The sequence below is a fragment of the Bubalus bubalis genome, chromosome X (genome assembly GCF_019923935.1).
Source record: "Bubalus bubalis isolate 160015118507 breed Murrah chromosome X, NDDB_SH_1, whole genome shotgun sequence".
Taxonomy (NCBI): Eukaryota; Metazoa; Chordata; class Mammalia; order Artiodactyla; family Bovidae; genus Bubalus; species Bubalus bubalis.
Window position 1 is genome coordinate 52,233,840 of NC_059181.1, and position 13,958 is coordinate 52,247,797.

General features: G+C 37.2%; 1 long non-coding RNA gene across 1 annotated transcript in view; it reads right to left on the minus strand.

Annotated features, from left to right (window-relative positions):
* Positions 1-2,495: 2,495 nt before the first annotated feature.
* The window catches only part of LOC102407787, a 28,722-nt gene continuing 17,259 nt past the window's right edge, over positions 2,496-13,958 (minus strand). The window contains exon 3 of the long non-coding RNA XR_326218.4: positions 2,496-9,550. This is a non-coding gene — a long non-coding RNA (uncharacterized LOC102407787). The remainder of the gene's footprint in view (positions 9,551-13,958) is intronic.

Here is a 13,958-nt window from a genome sequence, read left to right on the forward strand (position 1 = left end):
GCATTTGCACATCTTTTCTTATGCCTGTTAGTTTTTTGTTTTCTACTTCAGCAAATCGCTTGTTTGTATCCTGTGGAGGCCCCTCTACTGTTTTTCCTATGGTGGCTCTATCGACAGGACTGATCCTGTAGGAAGGCTGGACCCTAACCAAAGCTTCTGTACTCTGTTTCAGGTTCTGCAGTGCCTTTATATTTCTATATGAATTTAATTAAAAAAATTTTTTTAATTTTATTGGCTGCATGGTATGCAAGATCTTAGTTCCCTGACCAGGGATCAAATCTGTGCCCCCTGCAGTGGAAAGTCTTAATCATGGGCCACCAGGGAAGTCCCTCCATATGAATTTTAAGATCACCTTGTCCAATTCTGCAAAAAAAAAGCCTGCTGAGACTTTTATAGGGATTATGTTGAATGTACAAATTGGTTTGGGAAGAATGGACATCTTAACAATTCTTAGTTTTCTGACCCATGAACAAGGTGTATCTTTCCATTTAATTTGGTCTTCTTTCAGCAATATAGGTGTACGGGTCTTTCTGTCAGATACATTCCTAATTCATATTTCTAGATGTTATTATGCTGAAATTTTAAAAATTTCTATGTCCAATTGTTCATTGCTATATACAGTTGGTATATATAATTGTTTTGTGTATATTGATCTTGTATCTTGCAACTTGGGGAATTATTAGTTCTAGTAGTTTGTTGTTTGGTAGATTCAATTGGATTTTCTACAAAGAGTCACATCTTCTATAAAAAATATGGTTTTATATAACTATAAAAATATAGTTTAACTTCCTCCTTTCCCATCTGAACGTCTTGCCTTTTCTTCTCTCTCTTTCCTTTTCTTATCTGATTGCACTGGCAAGAACCTCCAGTACAATGCTGAACAGAAGCGATGAAACCAGACATCCTTGTGTTGCCTCTGATGGTGGAGGGTAAAACTTTCGGTCTTTCACCACTAAACGTAGTGTCAGCTGTGGATTTTTTGTAAATGCTCCATGTCAGGTTGAGAGGTTCCCTTACATTCCTAGTTTTTTCTTTTTAAATCAGGAATGGATATTGGATTTTGTCAAATGTTTTTCTGCATTTATTGCAATAATCATACAGGATTTGGAGGGGGGTTGTTAACATGATGAATTGCAATGACTGATTTTCTAATGTTAAGTCAGTCCTGCATTCCTGAGATAAACTCCACTTGGTTATCTTTCAAAATATATTGTTGGATTTGATTGGATAAAATCTTGTTCACAATTTTTGCATTTCTTGAACTTTCACTTTTGACACTTTCCTAAAATATGCCTCCCCACCAAGCACTTACTTTCAGTATGACTCACTCCTCCTGTTCATATCCTCTAGATTCTGTCTGAGATAGTTACTAAGGCTAGGAATTTCCTTAAACTCAGAGGGGGCCCAGAAGAATTTAGAACAAAGACTGAAAGCATTTCTGATGTGGTCAGTCCTACCTCTGAGAGTGTGATTCAACTCCTGACAGTAAACTTGCTTTCCAACAGACTCATGTCCTCAACCTGAAGAGCCATCACACCCTTTAAAAAGCCTCTCAGTACCTGACAGCTTAGTTCCAAAAGAGAATTATTAAGTGCTTAGGAAATCCCTTACCCTAGATTGCCTCCCCTGGTGGCTCAAACAGTAAGGAAGCTGCCTGCAATGCAGGAGACCCGGGCTAGATACCTAGGTCAGGAAGATCCCCTGGAGAACAGAATGGCAACGTACTCCAATATGCTTGCCTGGAGAATTCCATGGATAGAGGAGTCTGGCAGGCTATAGACTATGGGGTCGCAAAGAGACAGACACGACTGAGCGACTAACACTTACTTACTTACCCTAGATTAAGCCTCACTATCAGTGATCCCCCATTTGGTATTGCTCTGGTCCAATGAGGAAATAGCCAATGTGGGTCATCTCTCAAGAGGGGTTTACCCTTAAACCCTGCTTCCTGTTTTCCCATTGAAGAATCCTAAACCATTCTGACTGCCTAATGAACTTGATATCCCGCAGCCTAAAGTACCCAAATAACCCCTCTAAATTCCCAAATTTGTGTTTTTTGAGAATGGTTTTCATTTCTAAGAGTGCTTACTACCTGCCAGTCTCTAAACACATTAGATATATTTACTCATTTAATACCCTCAATAACTCTGTGAAGTAAGTACTATTAGTATCCACATTTTTATAGAAGATAAAACTAAAGAATATAGAGGTTAAATGACTTGTCCAGCTATGAAATGGCAGATCTAGGATTTGAAGCCAGGCAGTCTGGCTTCAGAGTACTGCACTACCATGCTATCAAGTGACAGGTGCGGCACTGACGCATGCTTCACAGTACTGGAGCCCCTCCCTCAATATCATATAAACTCCAAGTCTTCAGAAGATGTTATGTTTTTGGTATCTGTGATGCCTCTGGCCACATCCGGTAGCCAGTAAGTTTCTCCCTGATACCCAAATACCCATACTTAGAAACAAAAACTATGCAAGGAAAAGAACACTTTTTTTGAAAGACACTATTATTTAATGTCCTCAGAGTGACAAGAAAAAAATACTGCATTCATGAAGCAAGATCAAGAAGCTATACAAAGAAACAGTCAAAGAACAACAACGATGAAAAGCCCTTAGAGTTAAGCAACAATCAAAGAAGGATCTTCAAAACAGCAAGAGAAAAAGAACACTTGAAAAAAAAGGCAAACTGACAACAGACTTCTCAACAGCAACAGTGGAAATCAGAAGACAGTGCCATAATATTTTATAAGTGTTAAGAGAAAAAGAGGTAATTCAGAATTGGGGACCCAGCAAAACCTATCTTTCAAGAAGAATAAAATATAATAAAGGCATTTACAGATAAATACAGAATCAGACAGCTTCCTGTTAAGAGATCTGCACTAAAGGATCTAAAGTATTTATTTCAAGAAGGAAACTTATCTCCAAAAAGGAGGTCTGAGGTTTAAGAAGGACGGTGAGCAAATAAAATAGTAAATAATTATTTAAACACTGACTGCACAAATAATATTGTTAATGTCCATCTAGTATACATGTTAGTATCTTCCTTAGAAAAGAAAGAACTAAAATAGTAGACAAACATAACATGTAAATTGGGAGACATTAGTATTTGATAAAATCCTTGTATTGTTTGGGGTGGGGGATTATGATACTATTTAGACTTTACACTGAATATTTATGGTAAATTTTCTAGACTAACCACTAGAAAATCTCTGGAGGGACTAATCAAGAAAGAGAGAAAAGGCACAAATAAATAATATGAACAACATAAAAGATAAAGCAGAAATTACACAACAAGAGGATACAATTAATTTGAGAATTTAGATGAACTGGACCAACTAATTTATTTACTGGATGAGCCCTCTAATAACTTTGACCAGACAAATATGGTAGATGACCAAAGGTGCAAAAATCCTAAAGAATTTATTAGCAAAACAAATCTAGGATGAGTAAAAAAAGATTTAACATAAGATGAAAATGTTGGGTTCATTCCAGAAATGCAAGAGCCAATTCACATTAGAAAGCTCCTATAACAAGGTAGCCCTGTGGCTCTGAGGGGCCGGCTCAGTCCTCTTTGTCAGCCTTAGAGAGAGGGGGAAGCTAAAGGTAGGTCCCCTGGGGAGGGGGGAGTCTCTTGAGAGGGCAGGCTGGGGAGGGGTCTGAGGCTTGTGAAGGCTCCCACCTCGCGTATATACCCTGTTAGAAGAACATACTCTGAGGTAGGTGCAGTAACTTCATTTTACTAAGGCTTTTAAAAAGGTTAGGAAACTTGACCAAGGTCCCAATGTTTGTAAGTAGTTGAGCTATAATCCAAATCCAGGTTCGTCTGCTCATGTTCTTAACCACTAGGCAATTCTCCCTTTAATACTGGTGTTCAGTAAATGGTGGTCAGGTGCCAAGTACCTCACATATGCTTTAATACCCACAACTATTCAAGGTGGGTATTCAACTCATTTTACTGATGAGTAAATTGACGCTTAAAGAGAGGACAGGTGACATGGCTAAGGTCACACAACCAAGATATGGGGGCTCCACACTTTGAAATCGGGCTTGCCAGACTCTACAACTAACTTGTCCTAGATTATTAGACGTATGAATTAATCCTAGAGGAGGTTAACCCTAATGTCCGAGAACAAGATAGGCAGGCCCTGTCCATTCCCTAAAAGATGAATAGTCTTTATGTCATGGTTGATATCAGGAGTCAGAAAAACTCCTCTCCACGAGATCTCTATACAAGTTGTTGAGGGAGACTCCATAACCTCTAGGACAGTGGGAATGACCCCAGCCCCAGGGGAGGTACAAAGGAAGCAGGTAATATAAACACTATCATCTATTTAAGGAATACAGGAACGTTGGAAGCTGGTATGGACAAGTTTGAGGACAGTTGTGTCCAACCAACTTTTCATTACTTTTCTGGAGTTTACATATTAGCATGTCAGAGGAGGTCACAAACTCCTGTCAGAATTTTGGTCTCCTAGAATGACCTCACAGAAAAAAAGGTGAACACTGAATGCAATTAGATTGGTGTACAGCACATTGTTTCCCATCTTTGGGCCTTTGCATGCTGTACCTTTTGCCTGGACTGCCTTCCTCTCCTCTTGCTAGTCATCTAGAAGATTCCTACTCATCTTTTTTAGAGTCAGTTCACGTACCACCTCTTCCAAGAAACCTTCCTTGGTACCCTGAGCTGGGTTGTGGGTTTGATAGGGGCTCTCACAGTCTCTTGTATCGTCACTATTACTGCATTGACCACTGCTCTGAGTTGATGGTTCTGTGTCTGAGAACACACCTGTTCATCTCTGTGTCCTCAGTGCGGGACAGGAGGCCTGATAAATACTAGGTGTCCAGTCAACTTTGCTGCAGTGAACTTATAACTAGTTGGCTGGTTAAAACCAGTGTGACAATGATTAATGAACTGATGTTGGCCCAGAGAGGGTGTCTCTAGGGGCATGCCACAGGGACCTGTGTGTATTGACAGCATTCTGATGAAATCAGTGGGTTACAAAAAGCCAGGGGAGTAGGCCACACATTAAACAGAATTAGTATCTAAACAGTCATGGGTAGACAGAAACACTGGAGCCATGCTGGCCCACAACGGGGTTAGGGGAAAAGCCAGGATTAAAACCTCACAACCTGTTGTAGCCTTTACAATGGAAAAAAATTTTCTGAACTGAAACTTACCTCCCTGAAGTGTCCAGCATTATGACAGCACTTACTATGTTCCAGGCTTTATACCAGCGGCTGTACCACCACCCCCGGCCTAAATACTACAGAAAAAGCCTAATGGGGGTGATCTGCTTGGCCTGGGGACCAAGAAACAGTTTCTCACAGGCTGGAGAAAGGAGGATCCTAGCTGGGACCAAAAGGCCTAATGAGAGCAGTGGCTTTGGTTTTCACCAAGTAAACAGGTAGGCATGACAACACAGCAGTCTGAGGGCTGTTTGAGAAAGAGGCTGGTTCACCTTCAAGAGCCCAGGGTATAGGGCCAGTCATAAAGATGGGGTCTTGTTACTACCCTATCAACTCTGAACCTGCTTCTCAAAAGAATCCAGAAGCTATCCTCACTGCTTTTTTACAGCCCCTATCCTTCTGAACAATGACACTCGAGCTCCTCGGCATGGCATGAAAGGCCTTCATGCCTAGTTGAGTTCTCAGTGCGTTTCTCCCTCTATCCTCCACATTAACTCATTCATTAATTCACTCAGTTTATTCCAAAAATATTTATTGAATGTCTATTAAATATGACTATGCACTGTTCTTAGCACTAGAGAGACAACTATGGACAAAACAAGAGTCCTTGCTTTGTGAAGTTTACAGTCTATTGTGGAGAGACAAACACTGATCACAGTAAATAAATATAATATATCAGGTGGTCATCAGTGATTTGTAGAAAAATATAACATAGAGAAGGATAAGGGTATAGAAAGTGCTGGTGAATGGGGCTATTTTAGATATGTCAGTCAGGGAATGCTTCTCTAGGGAGGTGACATTTGAGCATACTGGAAGTGACTGGGTAAGTCATCAGATTATCTGGGAAGAAGCATATTCTAGATGTGAGACTAGCAAGTATAAAGGCTCTGAAGTTGGGAGGCGGGGGGTACCTGACATGCTTAAGGAACACAATGTGGTTGGAGAACAGTGAGTAACGGGGAAAGTGGAAGATCAGAGAGGTGATGGGGACCAGGTTGTGTAAAGGGCCATGGTGAGGGCTTTGGCTTTTATTCTAAGGGAGCTGGGAGCTATGGGAGAATTTTGAGCAAAGGAGGGACATGATCTGATATGAAATTTAAAAGAATTTCGGAGAAGAACTAGTAATGGTATTAGAACACTGGGCAAAAGAAAAAAAATCCAGTTACTAAGAAAACAAAAAGGCATACAACAGAGGATATGTAATCCAACTGTACTATGTAGTTGGATGTGAACAATATTTATAACACCATACTTAGAGAGACAATGATTACTGGTTGAATAATAATTGTATAAAATGTTTAAAGAAATAATAAACACAATCACAAAGATGAGCAAGCAACAAGAGACTATTAGGGATGACTGGGAAGATTAGAAAGTGAAATACATGAAGTTTGTATAAGTGAAAAACATAATTCTTGAAATAAAAAACTCAGTGGACAGATTAAACAGCAGATCAGACACAGTTGAAGAGAGAATCAATAAGCTGAAAGACATAGCTGAAGAAATTGCCTAGAATGAAGTTCAGGAAGACAAGATAATAGAAAACATCAATGAGACATTATGAGATATGGAAGATAGAATGAGGAGGTCCAAAATATGACCAATGGAATTCTGAGAAAGAAAATATAGAAAGAATGGAAGATAGGCAATATTTGAAGAGACAATGGCTGAGAATTTCCCAGAAATTATGAAAAACATAAACCCAGAGGCATGAAGAACATCTCCAAAGTATAATACTAAAAAAGAAATACATATGTAAACACTGATAGAATGAAACTGCAGAATCCCCTGAATATCCAACCCCCAAGAAAAGAGAAAAAATAGCAATTAGACAGATAGTGGACTTCTAATATTACCTATAACAAACTATGTTTTAAGAATGAAAATAAATAAATTCACATATAATAAAGACTAGGAGAATTTAACACCAACAGACATGTACTCTAAGAGCAGTTAAACACTGTAATCATAATGAAGGAAAATGATCCCAGAATGATGTCTGAGATGCAAGAATGTATGCATGTAAATCCAAACACATACTATCTATGTAAAATATACTAATGATGTTATATTAGTGAGGTTAGGGGAGAAAAAGGAACAAACAAACATACTCAAAAGAATAACATGTAGTTACAATAGGAATAACTAGAGCTGAAGGCTTCAAAGGTTCCTGAATTCTTCAAGAGGGAGGTTAAAATACTGTTCAACTTTAAACCTTGTAAGTTAAACATGTATGGTAAAATTTCAAGGATAACCACAGAAAGAATGGGAAAAAAACTGGCAAATTGCAAAGAGTAGGAAGGAAAAAATTAATCAAAAAAGCAAACAAACAAATTTCAAAACTATAAAAGCAGGCAAAAAAAAGAGGAAAATGAAGCATCAAAAAGGTGGTAGTAGGAAATAGAGGTTAAAAAGTATGGTGGTAGAAACAAGTCAAAATATATCACAATAAATGTAAACAGACTAAAGTCATCATTAAAAAAGAGATCATTAGATTAGACTTTTTAAAAGGTCCAACTATATGCTATTCCCAAGAGATATAATTACAGTATAAAGGCATGAAAATGTTGAAGAGTAAAAGGATGGAAAATTATATAACACACAAATCCTAACAAGAAGAAAAATTTGTGTTGCTATATTAATGCGAGATAAAACAGACAGGAAGAATGCATCATCAGGAATAGAGAGGGTCATTACATGCTTACCAGGAATATATAACAATTCTTAATTTGAATATTCCTAATAAAATACTCTCAAAAATAAAGAAAAAAGAACTACAAGGAGAAATAAACAAATCACCATCATAACTGCATATTAATATACCTTACAATTATTGGTATATTGTTACCAAAAATTCAGTTTATATATAGAAAATGTGAACAATACAATGAACAAATTTGATAACAGACTTATATAGAACTTTGTATTCAACAATTAGAGAACATACAGTCTTATAAAGCACATAGGAGACATTCAAAAATATTGATCACTACTAAGCCATAAAACAAATCTCAATAAATATCAGTTTTTAATCACACAGATCACATCCTCTGACTATAATGCAATTAAGACAGACTTCAGTAACACAGAGATAAATTTTAAAATCTCCAAATATTTAGAAACACACTTCTATATAACTCCCAAGTCAAAGAAGTAACCATGATGGAAATGCTGAAGTACTTGGAACCAAACAGTAACAAAATATGACATATTTGAACCTGTAGAAAAGCATTAGTTAGAGGGAAAGTTATGTCCTTAAATGTGCAAATAAGAAAACAAGAAAGGCTGAAAATTAATGAGCTCAGTGTCAAATTTAAGGAATTAGAAAAATAACAACAAAATAAATCCAAAAAATGTGGAAGGAAGGAGATCAAAAAAGATAAGAGCAGAAATTAAAGAAATAGAAAACAAAGACAAAATAGAGAGAAGCAACAAAGCCAAAAGCTGGTTCTTTGAAAAGACTAATAAAATAGACAAACCTCTGGTGAGATTGATCAAGAAAAAAAGTGAGAAGGCACAAATTACCAATATTAGCAATGAAAAAGGAGACATAACTACAGATTGTATACAGCAGAAAATAAAAAAAATAAGGAAACTTGATGCCAGTCAACTTGAGAAGGCAGACAAAATGGACCAATTCCCAGAAAACTATAACTTAGCAGAATTGATTCAAGACGAAAAAGAAATCCTGACTAGTCCTCTATCAAATGAAGCAATAGATAAAACTCTTCCTACTAAAAAACAAACACAAGAACAAAAAATAACAGGAGACAAAATTTCCCAGTTGATAAGTGGATGACAGGTAGGTGAAAAAATACTAATCCCCTTAGACCTGGAGTGTCCACATAGGACCTAAGGCAGTGGAGACCCTAGGCAGGCCACTTCTCTCTATGGGCAGCCTCCTGTTGAGATCCTTAGAGGGTGGCCCTTAGTGAAATGGGGTCTGACAAATCCCTTTGCAGTCCCTAAAGGTGGTGAGCATGAATGACTAACATCCAGCACTCAGTTATAGCACTGCGCTAAGCGGGGCCAATGAGGAGCTCTAAGACTTGGACAGCCTCTTCAGTAGCCAGCTTCTGTAGTCTTCTGCTCACTGAGGACAAGGGGCCCGTGGCGCTGCTGGAGAAGTCTGTGTTCCAGTTGCCAAGAAATACCACACACGACCCAAGCTGTGACTGGATAGGGTGGGGCTGGGTGCAGGGAGGCCAAGCAGAGGCTTCTGGAGAATGTAGCTCCAAGGAGAAGCCCTGAAACTGTCTTCACGATATCAGATACTTCTATCCGTTTGCAGCTGATGAGCCCTTTTAATGGTGTCCAAGCTAGCTGCAGGGTGATGGTTCTAACAATGATGCATGTTCTGCAAATAAGAGCTTCATCATTATTTTGAAACAGTTAATACAAAAGAGTTCAACTGGATCTGAAATCTAATCACATTATCACAAGAAATTTTTAAAAATATATTTGTCAGTGAAACAAAAGCTGTTAGATATCATTTCACTTGTTAAACATTTTTAAACAACTTAGAAGTTGGTTTTAAATACTTTATCACCTAATTGTACAAAAAAAGATTTTTATTGATGGTGACTGTTAAGAATTTGAAGAATACTTCATTAAAAAGTCTTGATCAGGATTTGTATGTAGCCATTTCAAGCATAAAACTTGATATAAAATAAACATGTTAAGGAAGCAAATTTCAAGTTTTTAATTAAAAATTTTGAAAATATTTAAAGTTTAATATTCACTTAATATTAAAAATGAAAACACCAGATCAAGGTGGTTTCACAGGAGAATTCTACCAAACAGATCATTCCAATAGCATCTTCCAGAATATTGTAAACGAGGGAACACTGACTCATTCTATGATGCAAGCAGGACTTGATGCCAAAAGCAAATAAAAACAGCCTGAGAAAGGAAAATCAAAGACTGGTTTAACTCATGAACACAGATACAGAAATCCTAAACAAAATATTAACAAACTGAATCTAGTATCATATAAAAAGGAAAAGATCATGACCAAGTTGTATTTACACCAGAAATGCAAATGTAGTTTAACATGCGGAAAATCTATAAATGTCATTTATCACATCATCAGATTATTGGAGGGAAAAAATATAATCATTCTAAGAAGCAGAAAATGTATTAGATAAAGAATACCCTTTAATGATTTAAAAACAATAACAAAAACTTCTTATCATAGATGAACAGTATGCTGCTGCTGCTGCTGCTATGTCACTTCAGTCGTGTTCAACTCTGTGCGACCCCATAGACGGCAGCCCACCAGGCTCCCCCGTCCCCGGGATTCTCCAGGCAAGAACACTGGAGTGGGTTGCCATTTCCTTCTCCAATGCATGAAAGTGAAAAGTGGAAGTGAAGTCGCGCAGTCGTGTCCGACTCTTGGCGACCCCATGGACTGCAGCCTACCAGGCTCCTCCATTCATGGGATTTTCCAAGCAAGAGTACTGGAGTGGGTTGCCATTGCCTTCTCTGAGATGAACAGTATAGAACTTGTTTAATCTGATAAAACCTGTAGGAATCTACAGCAAATATCATTCTTACTATGGAAAAGTTAGTGGTGTTTCCTCTAAAATATCCAACAAGTTAAGAAAGCCCACGACCATCTTTTCTATTTGCCATTGTACTGGCGGTCCTGGGCATCTCAGTAACACAAAAAAAATAAAAGCATGAAGATTGGAAAGGAAAAAACAAAACTGTCATTATTAATAGCTGATATGGCAGTCAACATAGAAAACACAAAAGAATATATAGACATCTCAAAAGGAAGCAGGGCTCTTTGAGAAATGGTTAATTCTGGGGTTGGGGTTGGGGCAGGAAGATCAAAGATAAGTAGAGAGTATTTTGTAGAGCTGGCAAATAAGGAAGTACTTAAAAACAAAAGGATGGGGGCCATGTCAAAGGGACACAGAAGCCAAACTAAGAGCCTCCAGTAGCTAAAGCTGGAACAATTTGAGCCACAGGACAAATAACAGTATTGGATTTATAACTCAAATTATTAAACAAATATATATCAGTTCATACTGACATAAGCAAGCAACTGAATAAATAAGCAAACAAATAAAGGAGAAGAAATAAATCTTTTTTATAGAAGAATTCCAGATACTATATGTAATTACACCCCCTTCCAGAGGTGGAGCTTAATTTATTCCCTTCTCCTTGATGGTGAGCTAAATTCTTTCAAAGAAAAGACAGTGAAAAGGGGAAAAAATAGCAGCTTTATAGTGGAGAAATCTGGTAAACACTACCTTAACTAAGTGGTGAAAGTCAACATCATCAGGGATGTCATAGGGATATCACATACTCCTGATATGATGTGATGGAAATGGCACTTGAACTCCGTGGTATTCTTTCCAAGACCAACCCCAGTCTAATTATGAGGAAAACTTCAGACAAATCCAAATTGAGGGACATTCTATAGTACATCTCAAAACTGTTAAGGTTATAAAAAACAAGGAGACTAAGAAACTATCATAGACCAGAAGACACAAAAGAGACATGACAACTTAAATGCATTGTGGTATTTGGAATTGGATCCTAGAACAGAAAAAGGACAATAGTGAGAAGACTATATAAAGTCTGAAGTTTAGTTAATAGTCATATACCAATGTTGTTTTCTTAGTTTTGATAAGCATATCATGGTGAAGAGTATACAGGAACTCTCCATACTGTCTCTTTATTTACTTTTCTATAAATGAAATTCTTCCAAAATTAAAAGTTTGCTAAAGGTAATGAAAGTTTAGCAAGATGAATGGCTATAATAACAACAATATAAAAAATCAACTTCATTTCTATACACCTGCAAAAGAGATAAAACATATTAAATAACACGATCTCATTTATAGCAGCAGATTAGAAATGAGATTTATAAACAGATCTCATCTATAAAAGTCATAAATAACAAGGAAAAAAACTAATACAAAATACGCAAAAACCTATATAGAAAATTATAAAGCTCTATCAAGACATTCAACAGTTTATTTAAAATGAAAGGATATCATGTGTAGAGCCAGGAAGAGTCACCATGATAAACACAGCAATTTTCTTCAAACTGATCTATAGATTTACTCCAATTCCAATGTTTTTGTAGAACATGACAAGCTCATTCTGAAATGTGTTTGAAATAACAAAGGGCCAAGAATATATACTACTACTAAAGAAAAATAGGATGGGAAAATTTTGCTCCATTAAATACCAAGACTCTTTATGAAGCTAAATAATTAAAGGTAGTGTAGTACTGATTCAGGGGCAAAAAGTCGGCCAATATCAGGGACCCCAGAAACAGACCTACACAAATGTGAAACTTGGATGCATGACAGAAGTGGCACTTCAGATCACAGCGCTATCCATGGGGGCAATAACACAACTGGCCTTCTGCCCTATGACTCGTATCACACAAAAATCGATTCCAGTTAGATTGAGGACTTAAAAGTGAGAGGTAAACCTTTAACTTCTTATTAGAAGAAAATAAAGAATATCTTTATGACCACAGGTTAGGGAAGACAATACACAAAAAGAACTGGCTACAGAGAAAAAATTGAATTGTTTAACTCACTTAAAATTAGGAATTTCTGCTCATGCAAAGACACCATAAAGAAAAAAAAAACAAGGCCACAAACTGAGAGAAGATACTCAAAACATGTAACTGACAAATGATGAGTAGTATCCATGGAATTCTCCAGGCCAGAATGCTGGAGTGGGTAGCCTTTCCCTTCTCCAGGGGATCTTCCCAACCCAGGGATTGAACCCAGGTCTCCTGCATTGCAGGTGGATTCTTTACCAGCTGAGCCACAAGGGAAGCCCAAGAATACTGGAGTGGGTAGCCTATCCCTTCTCCAGCGGATCTTCCCAACCCACGGATCTAACCGGGATCTCCTGCACTGCAGGCGGATTCTTTACCAGCTGAGCTATGAGGGAAGCCAAATAGCTAAAACTTTTCTGTTATTCAATAAAAATGATAAAAATATCCATTTTTAAAATGGGCAAAAGATATTAACAGTCGTTGCACAGAAGAAGAAACATGTATGACCAATAAACATGAAAAAGTGCTCTACCACATTAGTAATTTGAAAAATGCTAATTATGTCCACAAAGACTCACTATAATGACAAAAATTTAAAAGTGGGACAATATCAAGTATTGATAGGGTGTGTTTGAATGAATGGGACCTCTTATAAATTGCTGAAAGGTGTGTAAATTGGTAATAACAGTTTAAAATACATTTTGGCATAATCTTGTCAAGATGAATGTTTATAGGTCTTATTAACCAGAAATTCCATACATAGGTATATAACTTGGAAAAGTGAGTGTGCAAGTGTACCAGGAGACATGTACAAGAATGTTCGTACTAGCACTTTCTATAAGAGCAAAAGCTAGAAATGATCCAAATGCCCCTCAACATGTAAATGGATGAATAGTTTGTTTTGGGGTCACCCAATGAAATATTATACAATTGAGAATGAACAAGTTACAGCTACATGCAAAACAGGTGAATCTTGGAAACGCAATAGTGAGGGAAAAAAGTACGTCACAGAAGACCACATATAGTATGATACTAGTTTTTTATGGATCTCACAACCAAGCCAAATAAACAACATATTGGTTACACATCTCCAAAAATATGAATAAAAAATAAACAAGAGGGAGATGGTAGGGAGGTTCAAAAGGAAGGGGATATATGTATACCTATGGCTGATTCATGTTGAGGTTTGACAGAAAACAACAAAATTCTGTAAAACAATTATCCTTCAATA